Source organism: Aegilops tauschii, chromosome 1, assembly GCF_002575655.3.
Source record: "Aegilops tauschii subsp. strangulata cultivar AL8/78 chromosome 1, Aet v6.0, whole genome shotgun sequence".
Lineage (NCBI taxonomy): Eukaryota > Viridiplantae > Streptophyta > Magnoliopsida > Poales > Poaceae > Aegilops > Aegilops tauschii.
In genome coordinates this window covers 480,972,636-480,999,479 of record NC_053035.3, presented here as the reverse complement: position 1 = coordinate 480,999,479, position 26,844 = coordinate 480,972,636, and the positions used below count along the sequence as shown (strand labels likewise).

At 42.4% G+C, this 26,844-nt stretch overlaps 1 long non-coding RNA gene across 1 annotated transcript; it reads left to right on the top strand.

Annotated features, from left to right (window-relative positions):
* The first annotated feature begins 9,761 nt into the window (after nucleotides 1-9,761).
* Nucleotides 9,762-11,278, top strand: LOC120965479 (uncharacterized). Its single transcript, XR_005758533.2, has 2 exons — nucleotides 9,762-10,116; nucleotides 10,836-11,278. It is a non-coding gene; the product is annotated as an uncharacterized lncRNA (long non-coding RNA).
* Nucleotides 11,279-26,844: the final 15,566 nt, after the last annotated feature.

The following is a 26,844-nucleotide window of genomic DNA, read 5'->3' as shown; positions in this document are numbered from 1 at the left end:
GCACCCTATATGCCGCTGCTGCATCTGGCAATATCGGAGACTACCTGCTTCGAGTCCGATGCTATGATGAAATTAAGGACATTAAGATCCGCTGCTATAGCAATCCCTTCTCTGCATGCAATGGCCTTCAGAGTGGCCGCATCTTCAACTCCTTCTTACAAGCGATGAGCTGCCCAGGTACTGACCTTCTAGTAGATAAACGTGGATATAGACGCAAAAATGCATACATCTCCTTGTCCCTTTACCTACAGATAAAACGGATGTGGATTTACGAAGCTTATGAGCCCAGGCCTCGCTATCTAGCCCGTTGGCTCAGCAATGCAACGCGGTGGCTTGGCTGTATCAGACTCCATGCAGGTCTAGGTTCTGCCCCATTTTGTTTTTTCTTCTGTGATCTCGATACTGAAAAGATGCCCACCATCATCACGTTTCCTCTCTTTCTCTCTCTGCCCTCTATCTGCTTCTTGCTCTCTCATGCCCAACACATCTCTCCCTTCTCTCACAACACCTATCTCTCTTCTTTTCTCACACACTCGCACAACACCCCTCTCTCTCTCTCTCTCTCTCCCTCCTGTCATGTCTGTCACAGCACCTCTCTCTCTATTCCTTTTCTCTCGCGCACACAACACCATTAATTCTCCCCTTGTGTATCTCACATCTCACAGCATCTCGCTTAGAAACAAAAGCACTCTCTTCTCTCTTTCTTGTCTAGATGGGTCAATGGTGCCCAGCAGGTCGGATGGAGGAGGTAAAGTGAGAAGGCCGGGATCAAGTCTTGAAAGAAACTAGTCAGAGCATCCAGATGACATGACAGGCAACCAAACCAACGGTCCTCTCGAATGTCTCTCGAGCTCCAGCTGATAAGTAACCCATGCATCTGCTACCATTTCTACAAGCCTATATCGTGGTATAGGCCGTTTGATGTCAATACTGGAATATGGGATGGATGCTAATAACAAATCAAAATGCAGGAAGTGCCCAGATATTAACAACTCTTCAGTATGTCTAAGAACCAATCGTCAATTCAAAAACCAGCTAAAAACCCGAGAACTTTAAAAACTAGCCAGGATTCAACCCTGTCCTCCCTTACGTTGTACGTTGTTCAGCACATAGACCCACATGCCATCTACTCTCCCTATCTCCTCGCCTAAAATCTGGCCGTCGCTGCCATCCTTGAACGGGCGTCGAGACCAAGGCGCCGTGTAACATCCGGATGTTCAAAATGTTTAGGATTTCTTTTCAAATAAATAGGGCCAGAAAATTTCTTTTATTTGACCAGTTAATAAATTTCGTTTATTTTAGGTTTATTCTTCTCATATAGCTGAGTCTTACTTTTTTTGTTTTCATCGTATTAAATTGTGCGCATCCGTATTTTCCTTGGATTATTTTTTTGAAGACCGTTTATCATTTGTGCGAGCATTTATTCCCTTTTCTTAATTTTCCTAAAGGAATATCTAATTGATTTTCTCTCTCCTCTCAATGGTCCATTGGACCAATGCGTTCCTAGCCTTGCCATTGTTGGTCTATCTGACATGCATACACCATCACGTAGCATATATCTCTGGGATCTCCTATGTGACGCTTAGTCCCGCACACTATCGGGGCTTCGCACAGGGCACCCTGATTGGGCTGGCCCAGCAGGGCGTGCAGGTACTGTAGCATGTATCAGGTGAATAATCCGCAAAAAATTGTGCATGTTGGCATGAGATCAAACTGGAGACCTCCTGTGGTGGTAGACCTGACATCGGTTATTAACTAAAAGAGCAGCAACAACCTTAAGAAGGAACGTCAGCAACATGTCTAATTTTTTATTAAAAGTTCAAACACAAACTTTCTTCTGCAAACACGCATATTTTTTTGAAATGCGAACATTTAAAAAACAATTGTGATGAGTATTTCAAGCCTTTTCAAAATTGTGAATAATTTTTAGGAACTCGAACAGTTTACTAAAACACAAAATGTTTTTTGAATTTTTTTAAAACATGATCATTTTCGAATCATCGATCAATTTTTGAGGAACAGGTACATGTTTTGAAAACATTGAACGAAGTCTGAAAAGAGGAACATTTTTTGAAACTCCAAACAAATTGAAAAGAAAGAACATTATAAGGTCTAGATTTGTTTTTGAAATCGGGAACATTTTTTGGAATTCTGATTTACTTTGCAAATGCTTTTTTTAAACTCCCAAACAAAATTCAAAATAGGGAGCAGTTTTTGAAAACATGAACATTTATGTGAAATCATGAACATTTTCTTAAACTCCCGAACAAAATTTTAAAATGCAACCAAATTTGGAAACCGGGGACATTTTCTTAAACTCCCGAACAAAAATCAAAAAGGAAAAAAATTTGAAACCACAGGCATTTTTTGAAAACAGGGGAAGTTTTTTAAACTCCCAAACAAAATTAAAGAACTATGAACAATTGTTGAAAACACGAACATTTTTTGAAACTCCTGAACAAAATTTAAAATTGTGAAGAAAATTTGAAAACAGGAATATTTTCGGAAGCTCCTGAACAAAATTGAAAACTCAAACCAATTTTGAAAACGGTGACATTTCTTGAAAACAAGGAAATTTTCTGAAACTCCCGAACAAAATTCTAAAACGCGAACAAAATTTTGAAAACACGAACACTTTTTGAAAAAGGATCATTTTTTGGAGTTTCATTAACAATTTTTTGGGAAAACATGGATTTGCTGAAAATTCTAAAAACTTCCGAAAAAGAAAAATAAACTTGAAAACAAAAGGCAAAAAGCAAAAAAAGGAAAAAGAAAAAGGAAAAAGAAAAAGGAAAAGGAAAACCTCTACTATTTTTTGTTTGATGTAGATTATACTTTGTATGCTGCTACACAATAAAGTTCTAGAGCATTCCTTATGCGTTGGTAGTAGCGGTCCAGTGTTCAGGGACTTATGATGATCACCATGTGATAAGGATTTTCGACATTACCAGAGACCTACGCATGAGAAGCAATAGTGGATTCTGACTAAGAAAACAAGCAACGGTGGAAGTGGAACCAGTGGCGGATCCAGGATTTGGAGTTACCCGGGGCGGACTTTTAATGAAAACAAAATTTGGAAGCCACGGTGCAATGAAAGAAGACAATCAACAAAATTAATGGGCCAAGTAGTATGAATCTAGGCAAGACGATCAATACAACCAATATTGCAAAGTAGTTTTATTCTCAAGACGAAAAATCTATAATGCGACAAAAAATTCATCCAAGGTCCGCGTCATCTTCTTAGGTTCGTAGAACATCAAGGCCCAGTTCTTTTGCTAGAATCTGGGGATTCTCCCAGAATCCGACCCCTACCCAGCTTCTCCCAGAATCTTTGAGCCCCATTTGTTTTACAATCTTATCTAGTTAGGGTTTAATTAGACAGGATTGTAAAACAAACAGGGCTCAAAGATTCTGGGAGAAGCTGGGTAGGGGTCGGATTCTGGGAGAATCCCCAGATTCTAGCAAAAGAACTGGGCCCAAATTTGGTACATAATTAACTTTCAGTACTTAACTTTCAAGAATTAGGCCAATGTAACAAGAAATTAAAGAAATGTAGAAGAATGAGCGGAGAAGATTAGGGGAGAATGAACGAACTTGCTGTTTGTTGTCTCTATTGGCTCATCGCTTGCAGTTTTAAAGAGGGCGGTGGCGATGCTGCCTCCTGCGAACAAGTGGATTTCCCTCTTTCTCCATCGAGCACCATCAGTCGGGGAAGGATCTAGGCAGCGCAGCAGCGAGGTTGTGGACCGGCAGCATAGGGCGCCGCGTCATGGAGGCGAGGCAGCGGCACTTGAGGGCAGCGTGATGGCGCAATACTTTATTTTTGAGTGGTGAACGCGCAATACATTGTTGGCTGATTTGGTTTCCTATCGACAGAATTGGGAAAACTTTACAAAAAATAATGGGCTCACATAGTAACGTTCAGTTGGGCCTTAGTCATTGGCCCACCTTACAACTACAAGCGAATCGTTATCTTCTCGTCTTCCTGCTCGTAACTTCCTCCGATTGAACCTACTGGTCTATACGAGAGCTCTCTCCCCCCATGGCGGCCATTGGAAAAAGCAGTAGGGGTACCCTAGGGTTAGAAATTTTACCTGGGGCGACCGCCCATACACGACCCCACGCTGGATCCGCCCCTGGGTGGAACAGTTCAAATCCAGATTTGATATTAAATCTACCTGCATGCATTGCACAACTCTCATTAATATCCGTCGAATTTTCTGCTATTTGTCGATTTTTATCTGGCACCTGACATTGCATATCGTCTTGATGAATACGACATCTATCCCTACCATGTTTACTTGGTTTCTACTTTTTAGCAGACACTTAAAATTTGAGATTTTTTACGGTACATCATACTACCTAATATGATGAGTAGTATTAGGCTGATCGAACGGTTGATATAAATCGGTACATAATTTGGCTTAAGGACAGATTGGTAATTTTTGGCCGCTCCATCCTCCACACCGTGTGCTGCCCTAGGTCCTTCGCCATCCCGACGCCGCCTTCCCGCCTCGGCGCTGGCCGCCAGATCGCCCGTGCATGCCCAAGGACGGGCACGCTGCACCAACGCCCCTGCTCAGCCTGACAACTAATGGCGCCCTCGTCTACACGGCCGTGTAGACCAGCAGCTCCGCAGGTTCTCCATTTTTGCTGGCTGCCGGCACAATGCAGACACCGATTGTCAAACCAGTTAGCTCTGTCTCCTAAGGATAGCTATGATTAGGTTTGCTGGAGCACTGTTGTCTGTTGAAGTTAATCAGGATTTAGGTTTTCTGGAATTAATGAAAGATTTAGTTGTCCTGTCCGATACGTGGGTGTTTGTGCAGCAGAGAATCGATCACAAGCTCGTTTACGGGCGTGTGTCGTCTGGTCGAATACATCCAGAAGCCGCTTTGGCTAGCCAGCCTATGCAGAGTTGGCCAAGAGCACCGGCAAATAACGCATCAGGAGGTAACAAACACCTCCTGGTGGCCCAGGAACGTGTGCCGGTCGGCGGCGAAGACCCCTGCCCATGGGAGCTGAACCTTCAGCGCCGATTAGGTAACTTGGCGACTGCACGTTCCGGCCCATTCCACTACAGGCAGCACAACAAAAATTCGTTAATAGCGCACAAAACCAGCTCTCGCGAGGATTTGATCCCACTACCTAACCTCCGGTGCGTGTTGCCCAACCACCAGGGCAAACAGGATTCACTGAATCATTAGGGTGTAAACATTTTAAGAAGTACGAATAGCCACGCTATTTACTACATATAGAAAATAGAAAAACGTGAGTTTCGAAAAAGAAAATGTGAAGAGAATTTGAAAGTTCGCAGATCTAAAAAAACCACGAATTCAATTTTTTTTTATGAATTAGAAAAAGAAATCAATGATTTCAAAAAGTTCACAAACTTGGAAAAAGTTCACCAATTTTGAAAAATACTTCATCAAACTTTGAAAAAAGTTCATCTTTTTTGGAAAAGATATATTCAATTTAAAAAAATCATAAGTTTTGAAAAAAGTTCATATATTTTCAATAAAAGTTCATCGATTTTGAAAAGGTTCATAGATTTCGAAAAGAGTTCATCAATTTTCAAGAAAAGTTCACAAACTTGAAAAAAAGTTCATCAATTTTCAAACAAAAAGTTCATCGATTTTAAAAAAAGTTCATCAAAACTGAAAAAAGTTCATGGATTTTCAAAAAAAAAGTTCATCAAATCGGGAAAAAAATCATCGAATTTGACGAATAAGTTCATGGATTTTTTAACAAAGTTTTAAAAAGTTCACAAAAATTGAAAACAGTTCATGGATATTTGAAAAACATTCATTGATTTTGAAGAAAAATTCATCAAATTTAAAAAAAGTTCATTGATTCTGAAAAAAGTTCATCGATTTTGACAAAAGTTCATTGAATTTTCATAAAAGTTCATTCAAAATGAAAAAAAATTCATCCCATTTGAAAAAAGTTCATCGAAATTCAAAAAAAGTTCATGGATTTTAAAATAAGTTCAAGAAGTTAAAAAAAAGTTCATTGATTTGAGAAAAATTCACATACTTGCGGAGAACACATTCGGTCAAGGAAAAAAAGTAAGAAAAAGAAAAAGAACAGGAACAAAAAAGAAAACGAAAATAAGAAAAAGGGAAAAAGTATCAAATAAATGACGAATAGGTTTGATGGTTACCAAGACTTCACTTGTTGGTGCGGTGGTTACACCATCCAGCCGTTGAGGGGAGGTCACAGGTTTGAATCCTATTCGGCGCTACCATTTTTTCCTTTTTAACATAAAAAGGAGTAGAGCAACTGGGCCGAGCCCAACCAGCCGCGCCTGCTGGCGCCGGTTAGCATAAAACCGAAGAAACCGGCGCCTGCAACGCCAAATAGGTTTTGCCCCTGCCCATGACCTCGAGCGGCAGGTCGATACGGAAACGCGGACGTGTTGCGATGGAGAACGGCGCCAGGCAGGGCATAGACTGCCGGAGCGATAAAGAAATACAACGCATTGTCCCAAAATACCCCTTGAGCGTTAATATACTACCCGAATTCTGCTGTTTCCCCTTTCCGAGGCAAATATCAGGAAAATCAGTGATTCAATGTTAGAAAGAGGGTTGAGCTATAAGGCTGGCCATAGTGGGGGTAACATAAGTAGTATCATGCACTTGGGACTCGCAAACATGCTTATGTGGTAAGCAATTAAAGAAGAGAGATGGTTATAATAACATAGGTAGATACCGTAACATAATAAATGTGATGCTACTATGTGTCATGCATGGCAATAAATGAGACCACCTATGATACTAATCTATGATACTATGCACTATAGAGGTAGTAATATAGACTAGTAACATATGCATGTTACTAGTCTAAGACTACCCACAGTGGGAGTAACATAGGTGGTAACATCACACTTATCTAGGCAAAATAGATGATGTGGCATGTAATTAATGAAGAAAGAGAGGCATGTGGTAACATAGCTAGTTACTGTAACATCACACGTATCAAGAAAAGATGAGTCTACAATGTAATAAATGAAGTGATGCATGATACAACACATATGTTACTCCCACTGTGGAGGTAGTAGCATAGACTAATAACATATGCATGTTACTACTCTAAGTTACTCCCCACTGTGACTAGTCTAAGTTACTCCCCACTATGACCAGCCTAAAATCTATAAAATGGAGCTTGATCGGTAGCTTCGGCCTCCAAGACCCAAATTAAGTTACCAACACGGAATCACATTTTATGGTATTGCGGCATCTGGGCCATTGAATCACAAAAATTAATGGTTCAAATTCATTTGATGTACCGTAAAAGGTCTCCTGCATCATGGGTAGAGAACAGATCAATCAACATTTAACCCTAGTAACCTGAGAGGCAGAATGAGGGTAAAAAGACTCAATGATCCTATCTCTCCCCGGTTGGCCTATCCTGACGCTGGTTGTAGAAGAGATGTTCGTTTCTATTCCCCACGGACCACGGTGCAACCACAACAGGGCCATGAACAGGAATCGCAAGAGGAAAATCAGCCCCAAGTCAGACCAGTCGATGAGGAAATCTGCCATTGTTTTGACCACAAAATCAAATCAAGCAAGAGAGGAAATCTACAGGAAAACAAACCACATGGACGCCCTCTTCATTGGCATAGACCACCTCGTCTAGCTCCTGGTGTCCAGTCACCACCTTTGCTCGCATACTCCCTGCCGCCGCGGCCGCCATCTTTCTCCACGAGCTCGGTGGTAGGCAGAGGGGGCCGCCGCCACTCCTCTCCCTGGCCACCATCTTTTCACCCATCCGACGGGGCCTCCTCCTCGTTTCTTCCACTCAGGGGACGCCAGATCCGTGGGCTCACCGCTATTCTGATGTGAAGAACGGGGTGGAGCGGATGCGGCCCGGGAGGTGACTGAGCTTGGCCTTGGCACCTCTCGGTAAAAGTAGCACTCTAGTAGTGCCATTCTTTTATGAGTGCAGGTGCCTCTCGGCAAAAGGTAGCACTTCAGTAGTGTCAAAATGTTTCAGATGTTCTTGCAAAAGAAATTTGAAATGTTTCGGTGACAAGTGGTTCTAATGGGTCCACCTATGAGGTGAAAATGTTTCACTCGTGTGCCAAGCGCCCCTGTTTAGATCTCGGTAAAGACAACTATAAGTCATGGAGCCATTAGGCTGGTCATAGTGGGAGTAAGAGCAAGTATAATAAGCCTGAGTCAGCAGGCTATAAGCGGTCCAGGTCAGCAAAAGTACTAGCTGGAGGAGAGAGAAGCGAAGAAAGAGAAGGGAGCCGGCGCTTGAACAATCGCCCTTGCCTTCTTACCCATGCATGCAAACACTAATTGCTACAGCCAACTTACAGCTAGCCTTATTATATGAGATTTTTTTACAAAGGCTATAGATGACATGGCATAGGTATAGAGCCCGCAGTCGGCTCCTCTATTAACCATGCTCTAACATAGGTAGTAACATACATGCCACATAAGCAAAGAAGATGATGTGTCAGGCAATTAATGAAGAGAGAGGCAAATAGAGTAACATAATATGTTACCATCACATAGCGCTTCCCAATGCAAAATGAGTCTACAAAGCAATAAATAAAGATTTATATGTTATCACACTTATGTTACTCTCCACTCTCCACTATAAAGGTAGTAACATAGACTAGTAACAATGTGCATGTTACTAGTCTAAGTTACTACCCACTATGACCAGCCTTACATGCAAACGGACATGCCACATGGCATCTCTTTGATGTTTGGTGCTCTCGGCGTCTATGGCCTTTGCCGAATGCCGAGTGTGCCTTCTTCGCCGTGTCTTCTTCTCGTTGCCGTGTGATGCTCTCGGCTTATATTTGTTTCCCGAGAAGTCCCCGTGATTTAGTACTCGGCCAAGAGGCAAACACTCGGGTAGGATTAAATTCCAGCAGTGCCTCCAACGAGGAGGCGTCCTGGCTTCCCATTTTCCCCAGGTGAGCTCCGGGTCCGATGCGCTATTTCCCGTGGTTTCCCGATTTATTTCGCATTGATCCAGGCCGGCCCCTATTTCCCGTGGAAAGATGGGCGCATGCATGGCCAATCCTAACGTCCCTCATTTAACGCATCAATTGCAATTACATGCTGAGCTGTGCGGTTGGCCGATCAAGGGCAAGGGAGGTACTAGAAAATTGATGCCTACTACTCCCGGACAAGAAAAAGCTGTGGTACTCCACCGATCAGCAGCATCAGCACGCACCACCGTCCACCGGAAACATGTACTCTTTTTTGCGAGCGAAGACAAGATGTAACTCTAATTACCGGGATTATCGAGCGATATGCAATGCAACCGCCCGACGGGCTTCGATCGGCCTCGGCCATGCTCCTGCCAACAAAAAACAGTTATTGCAGGCAACCCCATCGTCTTCTCTTCCGCCTCACTAGTGACCCAACCGGCGACCTCGCTCCCTTCCTCGCGTCGCGTGCAGCAATGCCCATTTCCCAATTTACGGCGCCACATGTCGATCCAATCCCTGCGCTGCCTAGGGGGGAAATATGGCACGAAGATTTGAACTCCAAATCCTCCTTATAAGAGGACAGAGGACAGATGCTTACTCATTCCTCTTCTTCCTCGTCCTGAAAGTCCATGGCGTTCTTTGATCTAAACCTAGATCCTGTAGACGTAGCGGTCGAGAGGAAGCTGGGCGACCGCGAGATCAAGCTGGCGACCTGAACCGTGGGCATGGTGGGTCTGCCGCCGCCGCCGGCGGTGGCGGAGGGGTCGCTTGTGGACGGGGCGCAGCCGGCCTGGGCCTGGCACGTAGAGGTCGAGCAGGGCGCGGCTGGACCGCTGGCGCCCGTGAAGAATCCGTCGCGGGCCTGCCTCGGCTAGGTGGGCGAGGAGCATTCGACCCGAGCCGCGGATCGCTCCCGTCGATCTTGAGCGGAGGAGGCAACCACGGCTGCTTCGGTCGTGCTCGTGCACTGGCTGCCGTGCGCGACGCAGCCGGTTCTTTAGGCGCTGGTCGCGTGACATCCGTGGCGAGATCCGAGTGTAGCGGATGGCCTGGCTGCGACCGCCATGACGATGATGCTGCAGCTGGTGGTGATGAAAGGTGCGGCGCAGGAGGCACGGACAAGAACGACCACGGCCATGACACCGGCACCGAACTAAGTAGGTTTGCGTCCTACCTACTTTGCTTGTTATTTGGTACTCATGCTCATGCAATGGAACAGTGGGCATAATTTTGCTATATACGTAATTGATAGAGGAAGATTACACTTAATGAGATTAAAGAAAAGTGCCTCGTTTTTTGTTTGATTAGTTTAATTTCATGCTTTCAGTTATTGTTGTTGTGGATTTAAAAAATAAGCACTTTAGACCATGAACATAGGCACATTGTTGTTAGTATATATGTAGAATACATTTATGGGCCTATTTATTTCTATTTCTGATTCTGAGTAGATTATGAACAGTGCAATTTTTTTAAATATTATACAGGTTTCAATTTCATAGATGGAGATTGCATATGTCAATATCTTTCTACTAATAATGAACAGTAGTAATATGTTTCATCAATGGAGATTATTGCAAAATATTGTAGATAATGAACACTGTACATTTTTTTTCTGTTATAGTACTGTAGAGATTGCACCTGTGTAATTCTGGCTATTATATATAATGACGATTAGGAAGTTATAGAATTCATAGATGAAGATTGCACGTGTATCGCTAATTTAGTTGTTGAATCCTAGTATGAGTATTTGTTGTCGTCAAGCTGCATGTTTTGTTTATCCTAAAACTGGATTATGAAATGAACAATAAGAGTTAATAGGATTTTGTTGTCCTAGTTTCAAACTTAACAAAATGCTATCCTTGTATGTTTTTCCTAGTTGAGATGGCGGTGTGAATGCGGTCATCAACAAGAAGGCCGGTAGAGTTGGAAGAAAGCGTGCTGCGTTGGACTTGGATGCTCTAATGGCTGTACCTCCGAAGGATCGAAAAACGATCCGAGATGTCGCTAGTGCATTGAATATGAAGAAGACCACCGTTCACAAGTTGTTGAAGGAGCACAACTTTCGCAAACACACGAACGGCCTCGGACCTTCGGTAACCGGAAGGCAACAGGAAAGCTTCTGGCTTGCATGCGGGAAATAATAAGACACAAGGGGTCCATAGACTATGAGCTTCTTCACATTTTGGATAGGTCATTAGAGAGAAGGGGCATCCAGCTGCCTAGGCTAGCTTGTGTGCCTGAATTCGCAGCAGCGATACTTGAGTATCCCAGTACGAACTAGATTGATTTGAATGAAATTCCTTATCTTCTATTGTCTAATGCAACTATTTTTTTGGTTAAAGTAAACTTTATTTTGATTTATTACTAAAATCTGGCACTATTAAAATTTTATGGCTAACATTGTTCATCATGCAATGAAAACGAATCATGCATGCAAAATTTCATGTTACAACCATGCAAAAGGATCAACATGTCGTCACCATGCAATTTCATGCAAATGTCCATGTTATACAATTACTTGCATGCAATTGTTAATGTGCATGTTCATGCTTGCAAAATTTCAAAATGTTGTCATCTTGTAAAATTTGAGGATCATAAAATTAATATCGTTAAACATACAAAAATGAGAGCACCACCAGACGTTATCAAACTCAGAACACCATCGAACTTAAAACATAAAAGCTCTGATGTCATTTCTTCTTCAAGCATAAGTGAACAAAGAACATCATCAATCATAAAACATCAAAGCTCTCATGTTGTTTCTTCTCGCATTTTCTTTCACATGTCTCATTCACTCTTTATATTCTTCCTCATAGGTTAACTTCTTCAAGTACTTCATCATGGAAGTGAAACTAGGGCATGCACAACATGGACGGACCTACATGTCAATGATATTTTTCGTGTATCCTCAGCAGTACGATAGTCCCACACGATTTGTTCGGTAGTGGGATGTCCCCTTAGATCATAAAACGAACACGTGGCACAAGGTTTACATAGGTTCGGACCCCTCTCATGAGCAATAGCCACACTCCTGCTCTCATTGATAATGCGAGTATCTAGACAACATTGCTCTAGGGTGGATGAACTACGCTAGATGTGCTAATTAAAATGCTAGGGTTTCTATTCCTTCGGTGGTGGCTTCTGTTAGAGTAAAACGAGATTGAAAGTGAAAGGACAATCAGTCCTGGTTTCCATTGATTCTCAAGTATATATCCATCTGGAAGAGGTGGGAAGAAGAGGTGTCTGTTCGGAGGCATCCCTCCAGAACAGGTGCCTATTGGCAATAGAAAGAGAGAAGGGACATGACTGTTCGGGGTTGGACACACCCCTTTGCTAATGACTATTCATTAATTAGCATGTGCTAATTAATCTACTAATTAATTCCTAACACTCCCCCTTCTACAACACCGCTCCTTGAATGTTTCATCATTGAAAACTTCTTGTACATAGATCTTCCATCGTGAGAAATCTTCCGTATAATCTTGAGAGTCTCCCTCAAAAACCCTGTGGGAAAAATATGAGGAGACTAGAGCAGATATGTTGCTAAAACTCCTTTAAACCCAATGGGATAAATAATAAGGAGAAGAAGTGCAACATATAATAATTATTGTCTCCTTGATAACTCATATGAGAAAAACCTTTGAGAAAGGAGAAAACTCATTGGTGAGTTTGGAGAACAATAAATATGCTTTGTTTACTTTCCTTTAAAAACCCCAATGGGGAAAAATAGAAAGTATTGCATATGTCGCCTCGTTTAAACCTTTTATGAGAAACTTTGAGGGAAAGCTCGTAAAGGAAAAAAGTGCGATCCGATATATCATTGAAAACTCCTTTAAAACCCAGTGGAAAAAATATAAGGAGAAAATGATATGACATATCATTATAATTGTCTCTTTTAACTCGATATGAGAAAATCCATAGAGTTTAGAGGACAATAAATATGTCGTGTATACTTTCCTAAAAACCCCGGTGGGGAAAACAGAAAGTATGACATATGATCTCATGTCGATATTACCTCATTAAAAACCTTGATGAGAACCTGTAAAAGTAAACTCATAAAGGGAAAAAGAGTATAATATGATGCTTTGAACATGATTAATTCAGGAAGATACTCCCCCTGATACTTGCAAATCCTGAAGTCGTCGAATACCAATTCCATGAACATGTTTCTGAAATGTTCAAGTTGGTAGAGACTTCATAGACAAATCAATGAGATTGTCACGTGATTTGATTTGCAAGATGAGCAATATAGTGATATTGCTTACTATGTAACCTGTTTGCATCCAGACAACACAAGCAACATTATCTTTGAGATAATGGTTGGTGTATGTAGCCATGAGGTCTGTTTCGAAGACCTTCATGGGATGGCTACCAAACCTAGCTGGAACACGAAGCTTGTCTATGATCTAGCATAGTAGGGATCTAATCAATGGATCCAATGATATTGGTGTCCAGATTTCTCTGAAACTGAAAGACTCGGACAAAATGTTTGATGCCTTGGAGATATCGAAAGATATTCTTACTCCCAAGCAATTGTGTTTGGTTGGTCCAATGGCACAAGGATATGGAACTTTGTGTCCCAATATGTCATTCCCATCAACTCATGGTTTTAATGGATCTTTCTCTACGTCTAGAAAATGAAGCCATGTGAGTTATGGATGTATAAGATTTGTCCACAATTAATTTCTCCAATACATTTTGGATATAGACAACATAGTGTACCATAATTTATGAGTGAAGGTGCTCGAGGTTTTACCCAATCCTTCATCTCAAAACCCGCCATTAATATGATCATGTGCTTCATCATTGCAGGAGTAATCCCTGTGTATGACAGACATACATGGCTAATCATCATTGTAGGAGTAATCCTTGTGTACAAGGAACTCACTATGTCAGTTGTACCAAAATGTACCGACAACAAAAAGTCATATGGTGACTTATTGGTTTTTACATAGTGTATGTTGCATTTTGCATTTCGATTCAGAAGTGAGATTCCATTGGGAACCATCTATGTCTAAATCTAGTGATCAACATGGATATGTTATCACTACATCTATGAACTGCATAGATAGATGATTTTGCACTGCCAATGATATAAGTTATCGGAATGAGATTTCACCTCTGGAGAAGAATTGGGTATCTGCGTGAACCCTTGTGCTACAATACTTGCTCTATGTTTCACCACCTCGTTGTTCTCAATTCTGTTTTCAGAAGAAAACTGGTGTAGGTATTGCTTATGTGAATACCTTTCCCTTTATTGAGCAAGATTATTTATACCTAGATTATACCCTTTGATCGAGTTCAGTCTGAGTGCTGTTCACACTTTGCCATGGCCATGGTCTTTGGAACTGAATCATGTGAAAGGTTTTTTCAATCTAGTTCAGAAATGTATGTCGACAATTGTAGACTTGCGGTTATATGTTTCTCTAGAATCTATATATTGAAGGAAATATGCCCTAGAGGCAATAATAAAGTTATTATTTATTTCCTTATATCATGATAAATGTTTATTATTAATGCTAGAATTGTATTAACCGGAAACATAATACATGTGTGAATACATAGACAAACAGAGTGTCACTAGTATGCCTCTACTTGACTAGCTCGTTGATCAAAGATGGTTATGTTTCCTAGCCATAGACATGAGTTGTCATTTGATTAACGGGATCACATCATTAGGAGAATGATGTGATTGACTTGACCCATTCCGTTAGCTTAGCACTCGATCGTTTAGTATGTTGCTATTGCTTTCTTCATGACTTATACATGTTCCTATGACTATGAGATTATGCAACTCCCGTTTACCGGAGGAACACTTTGTGTGCTACCAAACGTCACAACGTAACTGGGTGATTATAAAGGTGCTCTACAGGTGTCTCCAAAGGTACTTGTTGGATTGGCGTATTTCGAGATTAGGATTTGTCACTCCGATTGTCGGAGAGGTATCTCTGGGCCCACTCAGTAATACACATCACTATAAGCCTTGCAAGCATTGTGACTAATGAGTTAGTTGCGGGATGATGTATTACGGAACGGGTAAAGAGACTTGCCGGTAACGAGATTGAACTAGGTATCGAGATACCGACGATCGAATCTCGGGCAAGTAACATACCGATGACAAAGGGAACAACGTATGTTGTTATGCGGTCTGACCGATAAAGATCTTCGTAGAATATGTGGGAACCAATATGAGCATCCAGGTTCCACTATTGGTTATTGACCGGAGAGGTGTCTCGGTCATGTCTACATAGTTCTCGAACCCGTAGGGTCCGCACGCTTAACGTTACGATGACAGTTATATTATGAGTTTATATGTTTTGATGTACCGAAGGTTGTTCGGAGTCCCGGATGTGATCACGGACATGACGAGGAGTCTCGAAATGGTCGAGACATAAAGATTGATATATTGGACGACTATATTCGGACACCGGAAGTGTTCTGGTGATTTCGGAGAAAACTGGAGTGCCGGAGGGTTACCGGAACCCCCCCGGGAGAAGTAATGAGCCTTATGGGCCTTAGTGGAGAGAGAGGGGCAGTCAGGAGGGGCCGCGCGCCCCCTCCCCCTCTGGTCCTAATTGGACTAGGAGAGGGAGGCGACGCCCCCCTTTCCTTCTCCCTCTTCCCCTTCCTTTTCCCCTCCTAGTAGGAGTAGGAAAGAGGGGAGTCCTACTCCTACTAGGAGGAGGACTCCTCCTCCTGGCGCGCCAACAAGGGCCGGCCGGCCTCCCCCTTGCTCCTTTATATACGGGGGCAGGGGAGCACCCCACAGACACAACAATTGATCTATTGATCTCTTAGCCGTGTGCGGTGCCCCCTCCACCATATTACACCTCGATAATATCGTAGCGGTGCTTTGGCGAAGCCCTGCGTCGGTAGAACATCATCATCGTCACCACGCCGTTGTGCTGACGAAACTCTCCCTCAACACTCGGCTGGATCGGAGTTCGAGGGACGTCATCGAGCTGAACGTGTGCTGAACTCGGAGGTGCCGTACGTTCGGTACTTGATCGGTCGGATCGTGAAGACGTACGACTACATCAACCGCGTTGTGTTAACGCTTCCGCTATCGGTCTACGAGGGTACGTGGACAACACTCTCCCCTCTCGTTGCTATGCATCACCATGATCTTGCGTGTTCGTAGGAATTTTTTTGAAATTACTACGTTCCCCATCAGTGGCATCAGAGCCTGGTTTTATGCGTTGATGTTATATGCACGAGTAGAACACAAGTGAGTTGTGGGCGATATAAGTCATACTGCTTACCAGCATGTCATATTTTGGTTCAGCGGTATTGTGAGATGAAGCGGCCCGGACCGACATGACGCGTACGCTTACGCGAGACTGGTTTCACCGTTGCGAGCACTCGTTGCTTAAAGGTGACTGGCGGGTGTCTGTCTCTCTCACTTTAGTTGAACCGAGTGTGGCTACGCCCGGTCCTTGCGAAGGTTAAAACAGCACCAACTTGACAAACTATCGTTGTGGTTTTGATGCGTAGGCAAGAACGGTTCTTGCTAAGCCCGTAGCAGCCATGTAAAACTTGCAACAACAAAGTAGAGGACGTCTAACTTGTTTTTGCAGGGCATGTTGTGATGTGATATGGTCAAGACATGATGCTATATTTTATTGTATGAGATGATCATGTTTTGTAACCGAGTTATCGGCAACTGGCAGGAGCCATATGGTTGTCGCTTTATTGTATGTAATGCAATTGCCATGTAATTGTTTTACTTTATCACTAAGCGGTAGCGATAGTCGTAAAAGCAATAGTTGGCGAGACGACAACGATGCTACGATGGAGATCAAGGTGTCGCGCCGGTGACGATGGTGATCATGATGGTGCTTCGGAGATGGAGATCACAAGCACAAGATGATGATGGCCATATCATATCACTTATATTGATTGCATGTGATGTTTATCTTTTATGCATCTTATCTTGCTTTGATTGACGGTAGCATTATAAGATGATCTGTCACTAAAATTTCAAGATAAAGTGTTCTCCCTGAGTATGCATCGTTGCAAAAGTTCTTCGTGCTGAGACACCACGTGATGATCGGGTGTGATAGGTTCTACGTTCAAATACAACGGGTGCAAAACAGTTGCACACGCGGAATACTCAGGTTAAACTTGACGAGCCTAGCATATGCAGATATGGCCTCAGAACACTGAGACCGAAAGGTCGAGCGTGAATCATATAGTAGATATGATCAACATAGTGATGTTCACCATTGAAAACTACTCTATTTCACGTGATGATCGGTTATGGTTTAGTTGATTTGGATCACGTAATCACTTAGATGATTAGAGGATGTCTATCTAAGTGGGAGTTCTTAAGTAATATGATTAATAGAACTTAAATTTATCATGAACTTAATACCTGATAGTATCTTGCTTGTCTATGTTAATTGTAGATAGATGGCCCGTGCTGTTGTTCCGTTGAATTTTAATGCGTTCCTTGAGAAAGCAAAGTTGAAAGATGATGGTAGCAATTAACGGACTGGGTCTGTAACTTGAGGATTATCCTCATTGCTGCACAGAAGAATTACGTCCTGGAAGCACCGCTAGGTGCCAGGCCTGCTGCAAGAGCAACACCAGAAGTTATGAACGTCTGGCAGAGCAAAGCTGATGACTACTCGATAGTTCAGTGTGCCATGCTTTACAGCTTAGAACCAGGTCTTCAACGACGTTTTGAACGTCATGGAGCATATGAGATGTTCTAGGAGTTGAAGTTAATATTTCAAGCAAATGCCCGGATTGAGAGATATGAAGTCTCCAATAAGTTCTACAGCTGCAAGATGGAAGAGAATAGTTCTGTCAGTGAGCATATACTCAAAATGTCTGGGTATAATAATCACTTGATTCAACTGGGAGTTAATCTTCCGGATGATAGCGTCATTGACAGAATTCTTCAATCACTGCCACCAAGCTACAAGAGCTTCGTGATGAACTATAACATGCAAGGGATGAATAAGACAATTCCCAAGCTCTTCGCAATGCTAAAGGCAGCGGAGGTAGAAATAAAAAAGGAGCATCAAGTGTTGATGGTCAATAAGACCACTAGTTTCAAGAAAAAAAGCAAAGGGAAGAAGAAGGGGAACTTCAAGAAAAACAGCAAGCAAGTTCCTGTTCAGGAGAAGAAACCCAAGTCTGGACCTAAGCCTGAGACTGAGTGCTTCTACTACAAACAGACTGGTCACTGGAAGCGGAACTTCCCCAAGTATTTGGAGAAGGATGGCAAGGTGAACAAAGGTATATGTGATATACATGTTATTGATGTGTACCTTACTAATGCTCGCAGTAGCACCTGGGTATTTGATACTGGTTCTGTTGCTAATATTTGCAACTCGAAACAGGGGCTACGGATTAAGCGAACACTGGTCAAGGACGAGGTGACGATGCGCGTGGGAAACGGTTCCAAAGTCGATGTGATCGCCGTCGGCACGCTACCTCTACATCTACCTTCGGGATTAGTATTAGACCTAAATAATTGTTATTTGGTGCCAGCGTTGAGCATGAACATTATATCTGGATCTTGTTTGATGCAAGACGGTTATTCATCTAAATCAGAGAATAATGGTTGTTCTATTTATATGAGTAATATCTTTTATGGTCATGCACCCTTGACGAGTGGTCTATTTTTAATGAATCTCGGTAGTAGTGACACATATTCATAATGTCGAAGCCAAAAGATGCAGAGTTGATAATGATAGTGCAACTTATTTGTGGCACTGCCGTTTTGGTCATATCGGTGTAAAGCGCATGAAGAAACTCCATAATGATGGACTTTTGGAATCACTTGATTATGAATCACTTGGTACTTGCGAACCGTGCCTCATGGGCAAGATGACTAAAACACCGTTCTCCGGAACTATGGAGAGAGCAACAGATTTGTTGGAAATCATACATACAGATGTATGTGGTCCGATGAATATTGAGGCTCGTGGCGGATATCGTTATTTTCTCACCTTCACAGATGATTTGAGCAGATATGGGTATATCTACTTAATGAAACATAAGTCTGAAACATTTGAAAAGTTCAAAGAATTTCAGAGCGAAGTTGAAAATCATCGTAACAAGAAAATAAAGTTTCTATGATCAGATCGTGGAGGAGAATATTTGAGTTACGAGTTTGGCCTACATTTGAAACAGTGCGGAATAGTTTCACAACTCACGCCACCCGGAACACCACAACGTAATGGTGTGTCCGAACGATCGTAATCGTACTTTATTAGATATGGTGCGATCTATGATGTCTCTTACTGATTTACCGCTATCGTTTTGGGGTTATGCTTTAGAGACGGCTGCATTCACTCTAAATAGGACACCATCGAAATCCGTTGAGACGACGCCTTATGAACTATGGTTTGGCAAGAAACCAAAGTTGTCGTATCTTAAAGTTTGGGGTTGCGATGCTTATGTGAAGAAACTTCAACCTGATAAGCTCGAACCTAAATCGGAGAAATGTGTCTTCATAGGATACCCAAAGGAGACTGTTGGGTACACCTTCTATCACAGATCCGAAGGCAAGACATTCGTTGCTAAGAATGGATCCTTTCTAGAGAAGGAGTTTCTCTCGAAAGAAGTGAGTGGGAGGAAAGTAGAACTTGATGAGGTAACTGTACCTGCTCCCTTATTGGAAAGTAGATCATCACAAAAACCAGTTTCTGCGACACCTACACCAATTAGTGAGGAAGTTAATGATAATGATCATGAAACTTCAGATCAAGTTATTACTGAAAGTCGTAGGTCAACCAGATTAAGATCCGCACCAGAGTGGTACGGTAATCCTGTTCTGGAGGTTATGTTGCTAGACCATGACGAACCTACGAACTATGAAGAAGCGATGGTGAGCCCAGATTCTGCAAAATGGCTTGAGGCCATGAAATCCGAGATGGGATCCATGTATGAGAACAAAGTATGGACTTTGGTTGACTTGCCCGATGATCGGCAAGCCATTGAAAATAAATGGATCTTCAAGAAGAAGACTGACGCTGACGGTAATGTTACTGTCTATAAAGCTCGACTTGTTGCGAAAGGTTTTCGACAAGTTCAAGGGATTGACTACGATGAGACCTTCTCACCTGTAGCGATGCTTAAGTTTGTCCGAATCATGTTAGCAATTGCCGCATTTTATGATTATGAAATTTGGCAAATGGATGTCAAAACTGCATTCCTGAATGGATTTCTGGAAGAACAGTTGTATATGATGCAACCGGAAGGTTTTGTCGATCCAAAGGGAGCTAACAAAGTGTGCAAGCTCCAGCGATCCATTTATGGACTGGTGCAAGCCTCTCGGAGTTGGAATAAACGCTTTGATAGTGTGATTAAAGCATTTGGTTTTATACAGACTTTTGGAGAAGCATGTATTTACAAGAAAGTGAGTGGGAGCTCAGTAGCATTTCTGATATTAGATGTGGATGACATATTGCTGATTGGAAATGATATAGAATTTCTGGATAGCATAAAGGGATACTTGAATAAGAGTTTTTCAATGAAAGACCTCGGTGAAGCTGCATATATATTGGGCATCAAGATCTATAGAGATAGATCAAGACGCTTAATTGGACTTTCACAAAGCACATACCTTGACAAAGTTTTGAAGAAGTTCAAAATGGATCAAGCAAAGAAAGGGTTCTTGCCTGTATTACAAGGTGTGAGATTGAGTAAGACTCAATGCCCGACCACTACAGAAGATAGAGAGAAGATGAAAGATGTTCCCTATGCTTCAGCCATAGGCTCTATCATGTATGCAATGCTATGTACCAGACCTGATGTGTGCCTTGCTATAAGTTTAGCAGGGAGGTACCAAAGTAATCCAGGAGTGGATCACTGGACAACGGTCAAGAACATCCTGAAATACCTGAAAAGGACTAAGGATATGTTTCTCGTTTATGGAGGTGACAAAGAGCTCATCGTAAATGGTTACGTTGATGCAAGCTTTGACACTGATCCGGACGATTCTAAATCGCAAACCGGATACGTGTTTACATTGAATGGTGGAGCTGTCAGTTGGTGCAGTTCTAAGCAAAGTGTCGTGGCGGGATCTACTTGTGAAGCGGAATACATAGCTGCTTCGGAAGCAGCAAATGAAGGAGTCTGGATGAAGGAGTTCATATCTGATCTAGGTGGCATACCTAGTGCATCGGGACCAATGAAAATCTTTTGTGACAATACTGGTGCAATTGCCTTAGCAAAGGAATCCAGATTTCACAAGAGAACCAAGCACATCAAAAGACGCTTCAATTCCATCCGGGATTTAGTCCAGGTGGGAGACATAGAAATTTGCAAGATACATACGGATCTGAATGTTGCAGACCCGTTGACTAAGCCTCTTCCACGAGCAAAACATGATCAGCACCAAGACTCCATGGGTGTAAGAATCATTACTGTGTAATCTAGATTATTGACTCTAGTGCAAGTGGGAGACTGAAGGAAATATGCCCTAGAGGCAATAATAAAGTTATTATTTATTTCCTTATATCATGATAAATGTTTATTATTCATGCTAGAATTGTATTAACCGGAAACATAATACATGTGTGAATACATAGACAAACAGAGTGTCACTAGTATGCCTCTACTTGACTAGCTCGTTGATCAAAGATGGTTATGTTTCCTAGCCATAGACATGAGTTGTCATTTGATTAACGGGATCACATCATTAGGAGAATGATGTGATTGACTTGAACCATTCCGTTAGCTTAGCACTCGATCGTTTAGTATGTTGCTATTGCTTTCTTCATGACTTATACATGTTCCTATGACTATGAGATTATGCAACTCCCGTTTACCGGAGGAACACTTTGTGTGCTACCAAACGTCACAACGTAACTGGGTGATTATAAAGGTGCTCTACAGGTGTCTCCAAAGGTACTTGTTGGGTTGGCGTATTTCGAGATTAGGATTTGTCACTCCGATTGTCGGAGAGGTATCTCTGGGCCCACTCAGTAATACACATCACTATAAGCCTTGCAAGCATTGTGACTAATGAGTTAGTTGCGGGATGATGTATTACGGAACGGGTAAAGAGACTTGCCGGTAACGAGATTGAACTAGGTATCGAGATACCGACGATCGAATCTCGGGCAAGTAACATACCGATGACAAAGGGAACAACGTATGTTGTTATGCGGTCTGACCGATAAAGATCTTCGTAGAATATGTGGGAACCAATATGAGCATCCAGGTTCCACTATTGGTTATTGACCGGAGAGGTGTCTCGGTCATGTCTACATAGTTCTCGAACCCGTAGGGTCCACACGCTTAACGTTACGATGACAGTTATATTATGAGTCTACATGTTTTGATGTACCGAAGGTTGTTCGGAGTCCCGGATGTGATCACGGACATGACGAGGAGTCTCGAAATGGTCGAGACATAAAGATTGATATATTGGACGACTATATTCGGACACCGGAAGTGTTCTGGTGATTTCGGAGAAAACTGGAGTGCCGGAGGGTTACCGGAACCCCCCCGGGAGAAGTAATGAGCCTTATGGGCCTTAGTGGAGAGAGAGGGGCAGTCAGGAGGGGCCGCGCGCCCCCTCCCCCTCTGGTCCTAATTGGACTAGGAGAGGGAGGCGACGCCCCCCTTTCCTTCTCCCTCTTCCCCTTCCTTTTCCCCTCCTAGTAGGAGTAGGAAAGAGGGGAGTCCTACTCCTACTAGGAGGAGGACTCCTCCTCCTGGCGCGCCAACAAGGGCCGGCCGGCCTCCCCCTTGCTCCTTTATATACGGGGGCAGGGGAGCACCCCACAGACACAACAATTGATCTATTGATCTCTTAGCCGTGTGCGGTGCCCCCCTCCAGCATATTACACCTCGATAATATCGTAGCGGTGCTTAGGCGAAGCCCTGCGTCGGTAGAACATCATCATCGTCACCACGCCGTTGTGCTGATGAAACTCTCCCTCAACACTCGGCTGGATCGGAGTTCGAGGGACGTCATCGAGCTGAACGTGTGCTGAACTCGGAGGTGCCGGACGTTCGGTACTTGATCGGTCGGATCGTGAAGACGTACGACTACATCAACCGCGTTGTGTTAACGCTTCCGCTATCGGTCTACGAGGGTACGTGGACAACACTCTCCCCTCTCGTTGCTATGCATCACCATGGTCTTGCGTGTTCGTAGGAATTTTTTTGAAATTACTACGTTCCCCATCATATATCAACATAGAGTTGATGGAAATATTGTTACCCATGGTGACTGTTCGCGATTTCCAATGCGGTTGAGTCGGGTATCCCGATGTCCCGGTCATTGTGTGGACTATGACCTGGGTTGGTGGAGGTTGCCCGTCCACTGGGTGTATACTACCCATTAGGTGTCTGCCAACGTGAAGTTGACTTGCATTTACTGATTCAGAGGCCTCGATATCCTTGCTTGCGAGAAGCCGAATCCTAATGTACTATTGCCATACTTCTCCCCCTATTGCTGTGAACAGGGAGTTGAGTGGGTTTTGTTGGTACCTCCACTCTTTTGGGCATATTTTTGCAGGATTGTAGGATTATGTGACACCTTTATTTTTCAGTAAATGAATCTGGCAGGTTATTTGCAATGTGTTGCAAATCTTCTGAACGCATGGTTCAGATCTTTGAGTACGTGGACTTGTGGCAGAAATGTGTTGAGCATTCCACTAATTTCCTGGCATTCTTTATGGTACTTGAAATCTCCCCCTAATGCCTAGAAATGTTCCTCATTGAATCAACATACTGACCTTGAATAACTACCCATGTGAGGGGCTTGAGGTATTGATGGTTATACAGTTATTCCTCACATAGATCCCAAATATATGTCGAGGGGCCAATGATGTATGTCGGGGTGGTGATATTGGTATGCAACCGAATTACCGCAGATGGGAAATACTTGGTAGATTTCCACGTATCAAAGATAGAGTGGAATAACATTATGCAGTTTGGTCATGAGCGTCTAAAACTGCATGACTGCAACGTAAAGTTGGTAAGTTGCAATTATGAGGTTAAGATCATGGAATGAGCTTAGTTCTTTGGATAAAGGATTCTACTAAACCAGTTTGAGTCTAGACGCATAGGACAAAGTGCTAAACTTCAATCCTAGAGCCATAGTGAAGGCACGCAAGGAGAATTCTACAACGTTGTCCATTCAATTTTGATTGTAATTGATGTTCAGGATAATGAGCCAATGGTTTCATGTGGATAAAGCACACTTGAGACCATCGTATAGATGTGTCTTTTAGAACCATGGAATACCTGAATAGTCTAGTCAATGGTTAGGAAGAGCCACTTACCTCGACTTAATGTGTTCAAGGAGTTTGAGTGGTTCGGTGTAGACTTTAAGGTGCGCGAGCCTTAAAATTAGCTTCCCTACATCACATATAGTGCACATAAAATCCAAATATTGCTAGAATTTAGCATCATAATAGTCATAAAACAATGGAATTGCTGATAGTTTCTGATTCAACCCAGTGTCCCGATGACCAAGGCGAGTATGCCAAGTTTGTCATGCAAAAGACATTCTGAAAAACTATCTTGTACGCAACATGTGCTACGGGTTTTGTAGTATGTGTAGTGCAATCATGATGATACATAGATAATGTGTTTGCCATATTCGTTGCATATGGTAAAGAGAAGATATTCCTCTTTGTTGTCATCATAAATTTCGCTATGGAAATTATTTTGACGGAAACCTCTATAGTTTAGTAGGGTACGAGCTAAACCCGGAAGCAATAAAGCATCCTGACGTTACTCGAGTACCCACAGGGACAATAAATATGACTCGAGTTGAGCCAACAAATACCTCATCGCATCTAGCGATTTTAAAATATCTCCTTTCTCTCAATGAGAGTGGAAACATTTCACTTCTCTGAGTATAGGGTTTGTGGTGCATATGTCCACATGGCACAAATCATCTTTCATCAGATTGACCCCCGTTGAAATCTATATATAGACATGAACATTCTCAAGAAAATCACTGTCAGATATATAGAATACATACAAATGAATTTGTACCAAAATGCTGATACAATATATCGTGATATACAATATATGATGACAACAATAATCATGTTCATACTAGAACATCAGAAATGGACATAAATAAATAGATCACTAAGGAGATTGAGGGACTAAATGTAGTCTCCAAACATGTCGGTCAATGCATATTCAACCGTCATGTTCTCCGTGCTCATAGGGTCCCGTGACAGCTGGATAGTCATTTTATTGCTTGGTTCTAGAAGAACATCATGCAAACAACTGACTTCCATGATGGTGTCAGATTGAAGGTTTGAAGTGAGTTTCAAACCTTTACCCATGAGGTCCTTTGCGTCCCGTTTGGCGTGGTTTGCATTGCACACGCTATGCCATGGGATGCAAGATTGATCTTGATGTCCATGACCCGCTTAAGTAAGTTGTGGCCATTGAGGGCAAGAGCCTCAAATTACTTAGCCATCAATTACTTATAGGAGCAAACCAGAGATAATTAATTTACCATTGGTAAATTCAAAAACCATCATGGTTAATATTGTAATGATTTCAAGAAGGTGGCTTGCACCATTAGTGTGTATCTCAAATTGCTAAGTATGACATCTTGAAGATACTCTCCAAAAAGGGAGTAGATCTCGCAGCACTAGGGAGTATAATCTGATGAAACCAGTAGATACTCTCTCTTAATGCCTTATGTCATGACTTCGTAAAATGTATGGGAGAGCACTTTGTAAAGTAATCATAATGTCAAATTACAAAATGTAGGCTTTAACAAGTAGTGGTGATAATCAAACCAATAGATCTACACACTACCTTGTGATCCCAATACATCAATTTGAAGAAAACACCTTGAATTTTGCATCCATATTTGCAAGAAATTGAAGATCTCAATTGTAAATAGACGTATTAATCTCGACATGTGGTTAACATGGAAATAGATACATCATAGAAATATTCCGGAATACCTCGTACTCAACGGAGAAACAATACTGTAGAGGTATTGAATTTATCTTTGCAAGAGATTAAAAATCTCTATTGCAAATGGACGCAATTAATCTCAACACGTGATAAACGTGGAAATGTATTACATCAACAGATTTGGAATACATCTTGGTACTCAACAGAAAAATACTATTAATGTAGTGTATAATAATGATGTTGCAAACTTGATGTTCAAGTGAAAAACTTGAATTGTATAGACCTCAAATTAAAATGAGATGATCTTGTATCAAGTTGCAAGATAATTCATCAAAGTGAACTAATAATTTGCGAGAGAAAATTGATCTCAATCGCAATAAGATTGTTTTGCGAGAAAATAATAATTCTCAATCGCAAATCAATGTTGTTGTGCGAGAAAATTTAATCTCAATCGCTAAACAACATCACTGTACCAATAAGACAGGTTATAGGGATTGCTAAAAAACAAATACATTGAACATGTCCCACTTCCATAGAGTATATATGGAATAATCATTTACATATTGTAAATGTGAGATGGAGAGATCAACCTCCAATGTAAATTTGTAATACAGCGGGTGGCCTGACCTTGTGGTCAACGAAAATATACAGGCACTTGTACGGGGTTAGTGCATAACCGGAGGGCTACAAATGAAAAACCTTTAAAAGAGATAAGGTTACCATCATTGTGCTCTCCGTGCCCAAAGGAATCAATCGATTTGGGGTTAGCTTTACACATAGAAGCCACCGCCGCTACAGGGAGATTGAAGCCTTCAGCATGCGCGGGCACTGCCATGCCTCGCGCTGGAGTTCGCGGGTGTCCGCTGGATGCCGCAACAAGCACCGCGCCAAGCCGTGGAGGGCCGCGTCCTCCGGCCATGGGCCCTGCGGCGTGGCGCAGGCGAGGCCGAGGCTCGCCGGAGCCCACGTACCGGAGCGGCGGCCAGGGCGGCGGTCGATGGCAGTGACGGCGCGCC